We start from the raw sequence: 17,802 nt of genomic DNA on the forward strand, positions 1-17,802 counted from the left end.
AGGTTGATGTGTGATTTTTTTTTTTGGTTCAATTTGTCTCCCTCTGCAAATTAAATTTGTAAGACCACTGATCTGTAATTTATCAAACATGTCCGGAAAAAAGAGAACCACGGCACTCGAATCTGCCATCTACTGCTTTCCGGGAAGCGACACAACCACAAGGCTATTGCCGGCAATGACACGATGAACTTGGAACAAAATACTCAAGCTCCGAAATTCCAACATTGTTATGTTAAGTAGTCTAAGGCAGTAGTGGAATCCATGAAAGAAAGAGGGGTGATGGCTGAGGTGTGAATTTCCTTCAATTTGTCTCCCTCTGCAAGTGAAATATGTAAGAACGCAACTGCTGATCTGTGATTTAACAAACATGTCAGAATGTTGGATCTTGGGTATTTTGTTCCAAGTTCATCGTGCACTGTCGGCAACCAGGGATAGCCTGGTTGTAGTGTCGCTGCCCGAAAAGCAATAGATGACAGGTTCGAGTCCCGTGGTTCCTTTTCTCTGACATGTTTACTAAATTACAGATCAGCAGTTGCGATCATTTTTTTTTTGAGGGGGAGACAAATTGAAGAAAATTCACACCTCAACAGTAGAATATTGTCAGCCAAGTTGGATTAAATAATCGCTGGCAAAGCATACAATATAGTTATAGATCATGAGGACAGTTGATAATATACATGATAATAGAGATGGAGAAAAGGAAGCATTTTGTGTACATGTAGCTGTTCCACGAAACCCTGCATAGACAGTCAAGCAGATTTACCTCTGTGTCCTCGATCATAAATATTAGCAATAAATTTTCCCCTTCCGTATAAGAAAATTATGATTAAATAACTGATTCTCACGTACTCCAAACCAGATATAACTGTCGGTTAACCCTAGGCTATTGTCGTTCTCTCTATTCAGTTTCGATTTTCAGATATCCACCGTGATACTGATAAAACTTTCATTGAAAATCCTCGCTTTTACGTAAATATTTTACAGTGTCTGGTGTGAAAAATAGATGGGATGGAACATTGTCTTCACCGGTAAAAGTCATGTTTACACCATAATGATAGTGAGGGGTCGATGTATTGTCACTATCAGGCAGATTACAGGTTAAATCTGCATATCATCCTTTTAACACGACGTAGATTATCAGCGTCTCTAGTGGTAAATGACGCGTTAGCTGAGTATGAGTGGATGTTTAATTTTTTTTCTTCAACAGCGATGGGAGCAGAGGTCCTAGCCCGACTAGTAATCGGCGAGAAGCATGGACGCCGACGGAGCAATCGCCCAGGCGAAGTAAGGGCTCTTTGGGAAATTCATTGCCTTCGGGCTCTCACCAGCGGGTGCATCCTTATTCCATCTACGCTGACTTCCCAGATGAAGACGACTACCTAGTAACCACGGGGCGAGGTAGAGCATATCGTGGATCGAGAGAACGTTTGAGCCCGCGTCGCGATCCTCGCATCCATCCCGTCAACGATGACGGCGAGTTAGTGTATTCGAGGAAGGGTGACAGTGGGGCAATATCATCGTCAACATGGCTTGTCATCGCGCTTGTCATCACAGTTCTGATCGTTGGTGTTGCAGGTCTCACGGTGTACTTGATATTAGGTTAGCAAATATTTTACATTTGATTTCCTTTCCAAGAAAGTAAGCATCACAGCAAACGCGGATGTAAACGAATTTGTTGATAGCACAACATTATGCGATATAATAATGATAATAATAACCAATATTTATATAGAGCTTTTTCTAAACAGAGCGCTTCAACAATTTTACCAAAATACAAGAAATCAACAACATTTATCAAACAAAACAAAACAGAGAAAGGACAAGGAAAAAACAAAACAATGACTTTAAACCTGTCAGATATCATGATAAGCTTAAGCATTATAGATGAAAATGTAATATGACATTGAAAGTGATTCTTCATAGAAACGAAAATTCGTTCGTCTGTTCAATGTGTACATGTATTAAAGTATTTTGACAAAAGCCAACATCCCTACTTAAAGGTTAATCATAATTGTGTAAACAAAATGAAATTCACTACTATGAAAAAGGCACGAGTTGCACGATTTGTTTCGTTTAGCGATGATTTTTTTTTCTCTGTAGATTAAATATGTGAGAAGGTAATCTATGAGTTAAGGTCATCTGTGATTTCAAAGGGAAGAAAACACGACATGCGTCGGAAAAAAGAACCAAAATTGTCAGAGGAAAAAATATTCTTTGGCCATAAGCCAATTTATTTTTTCTCAAATCTGATAATACATTGTGCATTTCTATATTTCTCTTTCACAGAGAGGCCTGGCTCAAATGTTGCTGTCACAGGTATGGATCAGTACAAGAGGAGTGTGAAAGTTCTTGTTAAATCCAAGGAATGACTCTTCATCTTTCGGCTGCTCGAAGTATGAGCAGCACTTCTCATGACCTAAATGGAAAAGTCAGCTTTGGAAATAAAAATTAAAACAGGATAAATCAGTCTACGTTATTATGTTTTCATAAATTATATAGAGTACATAGAACATACAACAAGCAGTGCTACTTTGTGAAGTGTGTAGTCACCAATCCCGGTAATTATTGGTAATCAATCCTGCGTCGTTGAGTAAACTCTGGAGATGAATTTTGATTAAGAATTTATCAAGTCTACCAGTTAGCGAACATATATATATATATATATATATTTTTTTTTTTCCAGTAGGTTGCTTCAGGGTTGGAAACTCCCAAATTTGTACTTAAATTGGTGGTGTTGCTTGGTGACTGAAATGCCCCAGGCCCAGATAATGGGTACTCATGGGTACGGTTACAAATCGTTAAAGGCAAAAATCTCTTTCAAGTATTGTCACAATACTGATGGACAGGCCAAATCATTGATGCCGTCTTGTACCCTCGTCGACACCCTCTCGTTACTACTGCCATAGGAGAATCCAGAACTTCCTGAAAGGGGGGGGGGGGGGGGGGGGCGCACCCTGAGTCCGCCGCTGACTACACGTCTCCTTCAGTCTCCTTAGAGACCTAAGCTATGTCGTCTAAACACCCTTTTCGCTTATTAAGACTACATCTTCCTTTTGCTTTGTCTAAAAACTGTTTCCCCAATGACAGCCCATAGGATCATTAAGAATTAAAAGACATATGACTTTTGTCCTCGGGGATCTCGTAGGTAATACTTAATAGTGCTTCCATTTCTTTACATCTCATATTTTCTCTGGGCAGAAATATGAGAAGGGTATTATGACCAGTACACGAAACAAGTCAGAAATGATATTGTGAATGTGAATAATTGTGATCTTTTTCGTACTTTTCCATCGCTCAAATGTTGTTATGAGGGGAAAGCGGAAGGAGGTACGTTTAAAGAATCAGACGAAGCGTTAGTGCAATCTTCAGTCGGATTTGTGGGAGGATTTGGGATATCATATATATTAGTTTATTTGTAACCGCGTCTACAGCTTTCATCATACTATATTCTAATATTTGGGTTATCATTATTATCGTACCACATAGATGTATTTTTTCCTAATCGTTACTGCTATTTTGGTTTTGCATTGTCCTTATAGGTTATTGTGTTTACTAGTTAGTTTGTACAAAGAGCATGAGTGCGCTTAGAAACACCCGTATAAAGCGCCATATAAATGCAATTCTTCTTCTTCTGCTTATTATTATTATTATTACTATCATTATCATTATTATTATTATTATTATTTTTATTATTATTATTATTATTATTATTATTATTATTATTATTATTATCATTATCATTATTATTTTCCGACATATTCTGATCCCCTTGTTGGTTCGTACAAGCTATGTAGTATACGATTAGTGTGCAGAGCATCTGACATAATTACGACAAATCATCGACGGTAGCTCATTCGTAAACTAAGTTAGTTTAGCATAACAATAAACGTTTTTGCAAAACAACATCATAATTACAATCGAATGTTTATGTACAAACAATGTCTATGCGTAGAAAAATAGAAGAAAGACGTTGGATATGATTTGGAAAACGGAAAATTTAAAAGCAATGCGTTAATGTCTTCTTTACACCAAAATGAAGTCAAAAGAGTACTAGTATTGATATTTGTTGGTCTGCGTGAAATTCTGGAGTGCCATCGTAAACCCTGCCGTTGTTTCAAACATGAACGTTTAACCTCTCATGTATCTTTCTTTTTACATGTCAATGAATTCGAAAATGTTAATCTGTATCGTAATGATTTGAGAAGTTATTAGTACATCGAATAGAAGTAAAGGAAATCATTTGCTCGTTTGTCTTGACTACGAAGTGGCAATGGGTATGTGACCTATTTAACATCATGACTCCAAAAGTAGCATGGCGTCCTCGTGGCGGCACTCCAAAACTCATTCCGTAGCCTCCCTAGTCACAAAAAGTCAACTCCCGTGGACTGGTTCAGCATCTTGACACTTTGATTCAACAAAGGAAAACAGAACGACCAGTATTTGCATATTGCAAGAACTTTCTATTTGTGAGACCTTTCAAGCTTGCACCAGGAGCAATCTTTGTCTTTCGTTTCTCTCCCTTTGTCGCTGACAGTCCTACCATCAAATCTGCAGACAATAGTCCTAGCTCATTTGTCCAAAACCAAGGAGAGAGTGTCAATAGTAACCTGCGAAACCGGGTAAACACAGCACGCATTGCCAGGGTAGCGCGAAATTTGTAGGCTTCCAGTATCTGAGAGTGAATAAATACTCTTGTTGTTCGGAATCGAAACAAAGTGCACGACTTATCCATCACCAGGTTTCTTCGCAGAGTGTTCACTACATACTGAGATAATCGATTTCGATTTTTTTTTTTTCTTTAGTCTCCAGTAGGGGAGACTACGATGAAAACGACTATGAAAATAATGATTTAACAAAACTAGATTGCAGCAATAGGCAAAGGTTACCGTTCCCAATGTTTTCTTTCATCAGAAATGACATTCACGAAACCAGTGGGAAACGTTACATTAAGTAGAAAGTTTTGAAGGTCCCTTACATGGCATCTGGAAAGTTGATCTTTAGTGTCAACGCAGAAAAGACTGGCGTTTCAAGCGATAAGTTTTCTTGCAACCTTATTGGAATATCAGAGACATGTCCTAGAGTAATTTATCCCACAATTCATAACGTCCAGGATAATCTATTATTTATTGCTAGAGTTTTATAATCTTATGATAACAAGGTTCGTTGTCCAACTTAAGTCTTGAAAAATGTTTTACAGTAAAGAGTATACGCGATTTATTTATCGGTTATACTTCATACCCATTATAACTGAGGGAGTTTAAGGACTACACACTCTGAGACATTTTGATATATTTTTTCATATTTTGGATGTCATCATCCGAGTCAAGTTTCACTTGTGATGACAGTCTCCTACATCTTTGTTTCTATAATGTGTTTGTAAGATTAGATTGCTATACATTTTCACGATATTGCTAAAGTATCATAGGTTACATAGGTGAAGTGACAAATTATAAGGTTAGGTTATCTTTGCGATCATATACTATTCGAGAAAAATGAAGAAGCAAAAACTATGAAGCTGCGAGACTTACATACGGCTGTTGTAATCTTACTCGTGTAACTCGAATTTCTTCTGATCCACTAACTGTCAAAGACAGGAATATATGAATTCATAAGTCTCGAATGAAGTTAAAGTTAGAACAGACCTCTAAAGGGCCGTGAAAAGGTCGATAATACTCGAGGATTCTGTCCTACAAGGCTTTTTTTTTAATCGTAGCATGCATTCACACACACACACAGGCACCGCGCACACCCGCACACACATATAAACAAAGAAGGTCATAGATTGAGGACCCCCCCCCCAAAAAAAAAAGAAACTTCACCCTATTTACACAGCGACAAGTTTCCTCTGGAAAAGCTAAAAGCATTCATATTTGTTTTGTTTTGTTTTGTTTTTCTTTACCCTAAGCTGCACCAAAAATTTGATACTATACGTGAACAACATATAAGCCATGTATTAAAAACTGTAATGTCTTCATAAGCATGAAGATGTATCTTCATTATCATCCTTGACAAATAATGCTGTCATTTTATTGGCGACAGTTCGTTTTTCCGGAGGTGCGTAATTCCGAAAATGAGATTATTTTCGTTATTCCGAAGATTCCTTAATCCGAAAATGAAATAAGGTAAGTTATTCCGAAGGTTCGTTAACTCGTACGCATCTTCTTATCATTTTTCAGATTAACAAACCTTACTTCGGATTAACGAACCTTATAATTCATTTTCGGAATTACGAATTTTCGGAATAACGAATATCACCCCATTTTGTAAACCACAGCTAAAAAGTGTATCTGTGTACTATACTTCAAGACTATAGAAGTCCTGCTAATAGTGGAGTGGCCTAAACAAAAATATCAGAGCTATTTTGATATTTTGAGCTGATATATTCCATAGAAATGGCTGTTCAAGTGCATTCTGTCTTTATATTGCTCCTTTATTATGTATTTTTATTTTTCTGCTGGAAATCACCTTTTACGTACTGAATATTTTCACAACCCTTCATAAAAAAAAAAAAATAAATGTGTGTTGACATTATAGCGTACTTCGCTGCCTGATGATCTGTGGCATTTAGACGAACCAGACGTCTATCACGTATCGCTGAATTGCGTCGGAGAGTAATAACCCTCAATTCGAATTACGAGTATATACCTGCAGTACATTCTGACATATTTCATTGCAATTTCATATGCACAGTATATTGCTTGCGTCTTCACCGTATACTACGTTTATGTAAGCCTAGGTGGTCAGAAGGGGGAGGGTGGTTCCCCACCACCCCCCCGCCACCACCACCACTACCGCGCAAATCACTTTTTGCATTTTTAGCATCGGAATTTAACGATCTGGCGCACATTTTGGATGGAATATTTGCATTTTTTTTCCAGTAAAACAGTGTAATAAAAAATAATATTCAGGGACAATGTGGATGGCTAAACCGTGCATGGCACTTTGTATCTGATGTCACTCCTTAATCCGCTCTGCGTCTTCACAATGTCCTAAGTTTATGGAAGAGTGGCCGATGGGAACGGGTGCGGGAGGGGGTGCCATCCTCTCACACAAAGGAGCTTTTGCATATTTGGAAATTCAACGATGCAGTGCACAGTAGCAGTGACAAGTGCCTGGAATCAATCATTATTTTGACATTCCGATAAATTCAAAAAGTAATTAAAGGGGCATAGTCCCGGCAGTGTAGAGGGCGCTGTTGATGATACTGCCGATCACCGTTAGCATTGATACGAAGATTACCGAAGTTGTGCTGTCATCAAGAGTAAAGTGCGTAGGTGTTGCTAAGTAACGTTGCCTTCCTTGTCTTCTCTGCGCATCGCGCAGTCTGTAGCAATGCCAGGGTGCGTGCATATGTGCTTGTTATTATGACATCACAAAAGAAGTTTGCTAAAGCTGTCATCCCCCTCAGCCGAATCATGAGCCGAACTGTGATTGGACCACTGACTACAGTGGATCGGACTTCTTCGGACTCGGGGAAGTGGGCCAAAGCGTAAACGCTAAAGAGGAGTCGATAGCTAGGTCTCTATAGGAAACTTGCGCCGTGCGCCCACGTACGCATTTGACTAAAACACCGGGACCATGCACCGTTAAACTATCTTACCAACTATAGAGAAGCACACTGAGAGCGCAGACCTCCGCCAAGTACGCAGCTCATTTCCACCACTGATCTTGTTATATTAAATGGGTTAGTCAAATACCGGTTAGTGATTGGCTAAACACAGTCACGTGATGGAGGTACATTCGTTATGTTCGCCCATGGGCGAACATTGTTGTTATGTTCTCCCATGGGAAAACATTTTCACGTAACAAATACCCGCGCGCACAGTGAATTTGGCTCTGCGCGAGCTAGCGCGATCGAGCACTGCGTTGTGCGCGTGCTGGACCTTTACGCTAAGCGTACCATAAGGTACCGGTGTACGGTTTGATGCGCCACTTTCAGAGCGTGATGGATCAATTGATAATGATGGTATTTGACTAACCCACATAATATAACAGATGATGACTTTTGTTGTCGGGAACATACCAAACGTTCGATCCTGAGGGTTTTGAAATGCTATTTCGGGAGGCTATAAGTCCCTCGACTTCGTCTCGGGACTTATAACCTCCCTCAATAGCATTTCTAACCCTTCGGGTGGAACATTCGGTATGTTCCCTTCCCCGCCAGTCATCATCTATATAATGTTCTTCCATGGGATTTCCACCCATACGTATTTACAGCATTGTGTGCTGAGAGTCGCCCGATTTCCCAATATAGAAGCCTATCAGCGTGTTTCTACAGAACCCCAAATTCCGGGTCTATCGGATTGTATCCGATAGAGGGGGCTGTAGAAACACACCAGTAACGGTTTCTTTCCGATGCAGATTCCGATACCAATTCCGCTTAACTTAACCGTCTAATGAGGTAGTTCTTTCCGGGGCAGTTTCCAGTGTCAGCGCTGTAGAAACACGCCAGGTTCAATAATCCGATACTGACCCGGAAGACAATCACCAGTTTGACACACACGTGTACGGTAATGTGGCCATGACTTTTATGTTTTGCATTCATGCTGCAGCGTTTTATCTAACGTTAATTGGGTGTCTGCAACACGGCCGAGTATCAGGTTCTAACGTTACTAGTCACAATTTGCCTCAGATTTGACAAACTTGTAGGCCTAAAGAAAATACTCTGAATTTTAGCATAAAGAAAAGACACACGAACAGGGGCAGGGGTGTTATTTTAACACCGTTGCGCTGTGATTTTAAAACCAAGGCAACTAACACTAGTATTAGTAGTAACAGTTCACGTTAGATTCGAGCTAGATCTACTAGACTACTCAGTCTAGAACCTATCGCTAGTTCTACGACTTAGTACGAGTAGGCCTACGACTAGGCCTATCTTGTTACATTCTATTATTGACAATACTATACTACTACTAGCGCTAACAATACGTGTGAGATGCACATTGGGGTCTAAATAGATATTCTAGGCCTAATTAGTAATACTTTTTAGTTCGGAAAAGACAAACTCTAATCAAGTCTAGCACTAGCAAACTAGTGTAGGGTATACTAGTAGAGTTCTAGTAGTGTTAGGGTTTGTTTTACGAACTTTTTGTCATTATTCTAGAGGTTCGTTACTAGGGTCTTTTATAGTTTGTTAATCCGACAAAGAATCAAATATGGATCTTGGTAGGGCCTATAAAAATACGTTTCGTTAGTCCGAAAATGAAAGGAAATTAAAACATTGATTTATCGAAACATTTAAAGCACATTTTGTCAATCCAATAACGGAAAAAGTGAGTCCACTTGGGGTGTAACGTTAGATGTCTAACAAGTTAACGTTAGATTTAGAGGCGGGGTGCCTAACTAACAAACTTTAAAATCAACGCTATCTAACGATAACCGTTAACTGTTTTGTGAGGCATCCTAGCAACAGCTAGTCTACTTCTATTCTAAAATCTAACGTTGACTTGGAATATAACTAACGTTAACGTTACAGTTCTACTAGTGTAGTAGATGTTCCATAGACCCGAGTTTCTACCTGAATTAAATCCTACCTGCCCGAAGAAAGAGGTCTAGGCCTATTAACAGTTAACGTTAGCCCTAACGTTAGGCCTTTGTTCTAACGTTACTTATTCACACACAGTCGATCCTTAGTTTAGTTGTAACGTTAGACCGTTTGTGTTTAATACTCTTAACAGTTAGACAACTGAACATTTTTATTTGTTAAGTTAGAGTGGTTCTCTAGGTCTAGGGCCTAATTTAAAGGGGCCCTGAAATTCAAATGCATTTTGATTTGTGTTGATTTAAGATACCCTCAAGTTCTCAACATCACTTTATTGGTGAAACGAATATTCTAACGTTACCTATAATCATTCCATTTATTTCTAACGACTTTTTCTTTTTTTATTCTTCAGATTACACTCTAGAGTTCTACTTGGCAACGCCCACAAAAAACCAACACACATTTCAAACTTACATGTTAGTTCTAACGGGCTAACACTTATAACAGCTAGATCTACTTTAAGACATTTCTAATCAATATTATTCTAGAGATGACCTCATCTGTCAGTCATTGGTAAAGACTAAAGTACTGAAATATTTAAAAAAATACATTAGCCTAGATTTAGAATAACAGTTACACCTTCCCTCGCCATGTTTTTTGTTAGTCCCAATGATATTATATGATAGAAACATGCAACTTCTAATCTAAGTTATGCTGGGTCGAAAGGAAGGTGCATTCCAAATGTCTTTTGATAAACATTTCTCATTTTCTGTACTTCAGCAATGATTGACAGATGATGTCATCTCAAGAATATTAATATCAGAATAATACTTAGACTGGATCTAGTTCTAACTGTTAACGTTAACGTTAAAACTATTGATTAACATGTTAGTTTTGAAGGGTTTTTTTTTTTTTTTGTGGGCGTTCCCAAGTAATCTCAAGAAAAATAGAAGAAAAAATGTTAAAAAGTAGTAAGCTAGAGCCTATGGAATGTTTCTTAGAACCCCCCTTGTAACAATGGAGATACATGTAGGACCCTATTTGTTTCACGGCAAAAGTGATGTTTTCAAATAAAATTGGATTTCAGGGCCCCTTTATCGTAAGTAATCATGGTAAAAGTACGTAGGCCTAGGCCTTTAATAACGTTAGAATCTAACGTTAGGCCTAATGACAAGTACAAGTAGGCCTAATGTTATGTGGAAATCACTAACTAGTAACATGAATAGAAAGACTCTAGTCTAACAAGTAGAAGTAACATTAGAGGTAACAAGTTAGATAGTATCCAGTCGCAGTAGGCCTAACGACTCTAAGTTAGGCCCTATGGCCTATTTATGGGATCATCTAACAATTGTTAGATTAGGATCTAGATCTATCTATAACGTTACACCTAACTGTTAAAACGTGTAGGCCCTAATCTAAAATAATTTTTTATCTTAACGTTAAATGTTAGACTAGAAATATGCCTAACGTAGGGCCTAGCCCAACAGTTGAGTAGAGGTTCTAGAAAACTACTTCTACTCTAACTTGTTAGAACTAGTTAGAATCTAGGTAGAACTTACAGAACTCAGACGCGACAGAAGCTGTGTCTCTGTGAACTGATGTTGTCTCGTCACATGTGATAATCCAGTTACAAAAATCCAATCTTAAAATCCGTGAATAATTGACGAACCAAAGAATTGGTAGAAAACTAGTTTCTAACACTGTTAATCCATATAAACGCTGTGAAGAGCTAACGTTAGAGTAGGAGCCCTAACGTTAAGTTAGATGAAAACAAATTCGTCCAGCAGCCGGTTGTAACTTGTATGTTGTACTTGTACCCACACTAGGCCGGCGCCGGGCCGGCAGGCCCTGTGCTCAGTTTCGTTCAATCGGTGATCGCATCCGCATCATCAGTAGATGCTTGACCCGGGCTAGGGCCCACAATGCACCAGCCAACTTTCCAGACATCCGGTCACACCTGCATTCAGGTGGAGAATCGGATTCAATCCGATTATGCGCTTTCTGTAGAAACAACCCGGTTCTGCGTTAGCGCACTGTTTGATTACGCGCTTGCAAATGCTAGGTCTATCGGATTCTCTGTAGAAACACGCTATTTGTTTCGTCATAAACCCTCAGCTGCGCGGCGCGCCTAGTAGAAACCAAAGGTAGAAACCAAAGACGCTTAACTAATAAGACACGAAAGTGCACGCTAATCCTGTATAAAACAAATGGACAGCGCGCGGTCCTCAAGCGTATTACGCACGTCACCTGAGACGCGCTGTCTTGTTTCATGTTAATAATTATGTTGAAATTGCGTTCTCCAATACCCTAATGGGGTGACATGAGAATAAAATTACTGTCATTACTGTCATTACTGTCATTACTGACACTTGTAAAACAACAGCAGCTGCTTCGGGGACAGCGCGTCTCAGGTGATGTGTGTCTTTGCCTGAGACGAGCTGTCGTTGAAGATGTTGTTGTTGTTGGTTATCAAGCGTTTTTGATTGTGAGATCATGTTGTTGCCAAATTTTTACCTCCACGAAATAGTCCTTATTGCTCTAAAATCTTGTTCTTCAAAATAATCCCCTTAATCGAAAAAAAGCTACGACTATAATTTTTAAATCTTTTTAAGATAATAAAAATACCATTACCTATGGAAATGAATGATGTTTCTATGTACTGAGTTTGTACTTGAATAGCTCCCTTTTGTATCGTCATGTAGGGTAGCCATTTTGTGTCCAGTTTTATCGCGCGCCTTCGTATTAGTTAAGCGTCTTTGATAGAAACTAGAGTACGCACTTTAGTGCGCGCATGCAAACCTCAAGTACGCGCAGCCTGAACTAGTCCAGGCTAGAAGGCACCCAACCTTGTTTTTTGATATATACAATGTTTTTTGATGGTTTCTTGTCAATTCGAGGGTGCTGATTCCAAATCCGATTGATGCCACTCGCGTAACCTTGAGCATTTTCGGCAAAATCCAAAAATCCAAAATGGCCGCCAGATATGCTAATTCGGCCGTGATAAACACAATAATGTGCATTATATGACCAATTATTCCACCAAACTTCGTACATTATTGTTCCTAGAGTTACTCCATCTGCATTTGCAAGCGAATTTTCATTTCATATAGGTTCATTTAGCATTTAAAGCTCATTTTTGTATTCAAAATGGCCGCCATTCCTATGCTTATGTACTATATGAATGGCAAAACATATGCATGGAAATATAGAACAAATTTACTGTATTTCCAGTCCCTTACCTGCGCTATCATAAAGTTTTGTATATATGTGCAATATGTTGGGTGTCACTTACAATATATAGGGGGGCTACATTATGAGCATTTAATATTCATAAGCCTTACGATGTTGAACACAATTTCTTATATATTTCATTTTGTCTCAACAAAAGTCTCAACAATATGAATTCACTAACGTCTCGCAAAGAATGAATATACCATCATAGTCTACATGCCGGTTGAATATAAACATGTAATACTAACACAATATATCAAGGAGCCTAGATACATGGTATTTATCAAATAATGTTGAAAATGGAGGGGAAGCTAGAAAGCAAAGCTTGTAATATGCATTCCCCTAAAACCATATTAACAAAGTACAGAAAAATCCTATACAGTAAGTGCAGAGATACATGGTTGCAGACAAAAACACATCGGACATTAATGGCACAACTAAAAACCCTTTACATTGTAGATTTTTTTTTTTCAGCAAGGAGTTGGGGGGGGGGGGGGAGGGAGCAGTCCTGAGGCGAGTTCGAAATGGATCATAACCTTCATCACTTTGATATGATTTAATTTAGAAGTGCCGCCTTGATATTATCGAGCAAACCTGATTTTCTTCTTGAATTAAAACAACAACAAAAACTGTTGAAGGCATAAACGAAACTGTCGTAATGCAATACCGTACAAACTGTTCATTAAACATCAACCAAGGAGCAATGTGAGATACCTCTTTCAGTTCTCTCACAGTTCCCAGGTGTTGATAATACATGTATACACTTTGACATCATGATCTCATTCAGTGTTGTCTTAAAACTAAAACTGTCATTTTTATTGTCTTTAAAGAACCCTTAATTTAATTGTATGTTTAGCAGCAGGCGACATCAGCCCCAAGTTTGCAGAATTCTCAGGCTAAAGATGCATATTAGTCCTGCAATTGTTTTAATTGCAACCACATCTGGTGATGTTCAGCACTTCCTCAGGGGTCAGAGGGCGATTATTTGCCATAGAAACAGGATGAAGACATGAAGACTTGCTTGATCACCACCCGTTGAAGCCCTGTGGCTTTGTTGCCAGGCCAGAGATAGTGTTGTAGGTAACTTGGGTGGTATTAGAGATGACATCAGACCAGCATCTGCACCAACCTGTTTTGGGGTCAAAGCTTTCAAGTTACAGTAGGGAAATCTATAGGCTTGTGGGATTTCAGGCGCATTGATGGCAGGTTGTTCAAGGGGGCATTTCATGAAGTGTTTTGTCAGATCTTTTCTTTTTTACAAACTGTTATAAGCTATTAAATCCTTGCATCTGATTGGCTGAGAGCAAATTTGTCAGACAAATTTGTCCGACAAAATGCTTCATGAAATGTCCCCCCCCCCCCATGCTATCGTGTTTGGAAGGTCAAGGTATGCGTTGACGGCACTGGTGACACTTGCCATCCTTTCCTTCCAGTGTGAGGGAGAGTGATTGAGTGCCAGTGAAGGAGGGTGGACTTCCTTAGCCTATGCTTGGAAGGCTTGCCACAGAGGGCTGCCTTGAACATGACGTTGGCAAGATGGTTACTAAGATGGAAGGCATGGATCTGATGATAATCTAATAAAGGTTGGGGCAAAGTCTCCAGAAGATGAAGTACTCCACTATTGTCTTGAGATGGGTCAGTACTCGGCTCATGTCATCCATAACCCTGAGACGTAAAGGCAAGATCATCTGCAAACTTCCTACGTGAAGTGAATGTAATGTCACCACATATATGTTAAAAAGACCTCTAGTGGAGTTAATTTACAGCCACCATTAAGGAGGCCATCATTCAGAGTCCTAACACAGCTGGTCTGGTTACCGAGAGCAATCCTGAATCTGAATCTGGGTTAACATCAAAAACTTTGGGGCATTGTCTTCATTTCAGAGATTTGACAACAGGAAGTGAGGTGGTCCCTTTTTCCACTTTCCCCTGCCTCACGTTCTTTCTCGGATGAGGGGACTGAAAAGTTTGTATAATATCGCTTTTAGATAATGTAGTGTTGTGTAATGGCGCGCTAGGCGCCATTTGGGATCGAAGTTGTTGAGTGTTATGACATTGTGGAGAGGTACAGATTCAAACATGCAATTACGCTGATGAAGTCATCGACGAAATAAAGGAGATGTGGAGTCCATTAATATGCAGTTGAAGTGTTTATTTCTGAGTCCCGAAACTCAGACAGCAAAATAGTGAACGTGTAACATAGGAGTTACACGAATTACAAGTATCTCCAATGCTGGTAACCCAGATAAATCACAACATGTTTAAAGAACAGATGAAATGCTAACTCATCTGGCTGAAGCCTGGAGTAGAAGTGTGTCGATTCTACTTTCTGAAACTATCTCTAAAACTTGGGGGAAATTCTCATCCTGAACAGCACATGGTCCATACACAATATGATTGGTCAGTTCGGCGTAGGCATGGAAACGTAGGGTGTGGTCTTACTCATTTTGGGGACTGAAACAAAGGAACAGTGTTGAGGGTAATGGGAGATGGATTTGCAGGAAGGGAACTGGACAAGGGGTGATAACTTTCTGACCACAATGGGAGTGGATACAAATGTGGGGTTGTTAGGAGGAAACTAACCTTGGTGGTCTGACATAAAGACTCCTATTGACATGATGGGTGATGGACAGGTGTTGGGGTTACTGTGCTATGGGTTATTGAACTATAAGGGAAAGGACTAAAGCACGAATGGAAACTATATTACATAGTTAGGTAATGGAGAATTGCCTAACTCTATGTAACAGTAGAACAGGACAGTTAATTGGAAATTTCATTTGTGTCATCATCTAGGATTCAGCCTTTTAATTCAGTAAATCAGAATGAATATTTTGATGTTGAACATCTCAAGACAAGTAAGTATCAAATGTTCATATCTAATAATTCCTGATAAACGTTCTTGATGTTGGCGTCAATTCAAGTTTTGGTGGATTTTTCCAAATACCTAGGGAAAATTTCAGGTTGAGGTAGCAAATTTGGATGTTTGCATAAAAAAATAAAACAGCCTTTGTTAGATTTATAATCAGCACACAAATTGGTAAACAGTGTACCTGAGTGACAGAAAAAAAAAATAAAATTTGTTTATTTCACAAGCTCTGCCGTTCATATTGTGCAGGGGTATATGAGTGGCGTCCATTTTGAAGTTTTGTATTAAGAAGAATATAATAAGCCTAAAAACAATAAACTTTCTGTTTGTTTGCTTTTTTGTTTGCTTGTTTTGCTAGTGGCACTCATCAGATTTGCATTGCACGTGCAAAACTTGATAAAAGCGTAGGTATATGACTGGAAATTCGTCTTCTATTTCTATGCATATTTTTTGCCATTTATATAGTACATGAGTATAGGAGTGGCGGCCATTTTGAATTGAAAATAAGCTTAAAATACTAAATGTACCTCTTCAAATGAAAAATTTCTTGCATGTGCAAGTAGAATTACTCAAGGAACAAAAATTTTAAAAACTTTGATGGAATAATTTGTCATAAAATTGACATAACTGGGATTATCATGGCCAAATTAGCATATCTGGCGGCCATTTTGGATTTTTGCGTTTTGCCGAAAATGCTCAAGGTTACGCGAGTGGCATCAATCGGATTTGGAATCAGCACCCTCGAATTGACAAGAAACCATCAAAAAACATTGTATATATCAAAAAACAAGGTTAGGTGCACTTTCTATGGAGCCTAGCCTGGACCAAACTCCCAAGTTAATCGTTTGTTACTCGTGTCATTCTCAATCTTTCCTGCAAGTTTCATCCCAATCCCTTGACTACTTTTTGAGTTATTTTGCATACGGACAAATCGTTCTTTCCAAGAACTGTAGGCCTAAGGAACTGGAATTCCCTGTCGTCAGAAATTGTTTCAGCGCCATCTGTGGGATCATTCCGAAACCGACTAGCGGTTGATCAAAGTGGCTAGTTATTTTCTTCAAATTTTCAATGTGCTTGTAAATATCTGTAAATAAAATGTAATATAATATAAATAGCAGTCTGCAAGAATCTTCAGCCTATTGAAGGAGGCAGACTTAATCAGAAGAAGAAGAAGAAGAAGAAAACTAACTAACTAACTAACTAACTAACAAACAAACAAACCAACGGTAACGAAAACATAACCTCCCCCTCCTCCTTGGGACAGGTAATAACCTGTCGTTTAAGAACCTCTACGATTTCCATGCATATTAACGATTTCGACATCAGAAACTTAGAGCAGCGCTGGATACTGGATATGACTGCCTAATCATCAAAATAATGTGTTTAAAGCCAATTTTGATACAAGGAGGGATAGTGTGAAAGACAGGGAAGAAAAGAATCACGCGAGAGCATCATATCCAAGCATGATATTTCCTCCAGTGTGTATTTGTATGGAACATGCTATGGGGTCCAATTTGTATGCGCTCAAATATTACAATCGTGTTAGGTTATCGATCACTTGCAAATTAATACACTTGCTCGCGTAGACTGCAATCCCTACAGTGTCTACGAATACATTTTGCCTGAGTTTCTGCACCCCTCACTATATTCCTTTTCTCCTAAAAGGAAAAGGAAAAATTCGCTAAAAGAAGAAAAAGTAGGAAATGATTGTCTGGTGCATATCCACTAGTCCCCCCCCCCCCCCCCCCGACGATTGCCTCGTGTATTGATTACCATAACACAAATTGGTATAATCTTACTTTGGAAAAAGGTTGAAAGACGACATCATCACAATAATATACACGCAACTTTATTGCTCTTTTTTTTCGCCTCCCAAGGGGCAGGGGTCGACCGCCCCATGTCTACACCCCTGTCCCCTGAAGCTCTTCCTTTAATGTGTTGTATCTCAATTTGTTATGATATTATTACATTCTACAACTTGTCTTTGCTGTATCAATGCAAGTCGAACTTTCTATCAAATTTCGATTATTATGCAACTAAACAACCCATCTGTAACTATTTATACCATGCAAGTTTTTCATCTACGTAATTATTCGATATATCAAGTTGCGGAACAAAGAGAGTAACATTCATGACCTTTGCGATTGATACAATAGAAAGACTGCAGATCCATTTGAGATGGCTATAGCCATATAAAACAACCATCGACGTGTCCAGTGCAATG

This window comes from Diadema setosum, chromosome 16 (assembly GCF_964275005.1).
Source record: "Diadema setosum chromosome 16, eeDiaSeto1, whole genome shotgun sequence".
NCBI lineage: Eukaryota > Metazoa > Echinodermata > Echinoidea > Diadematoida > Diadematidae > Diadema > Diadema setosum.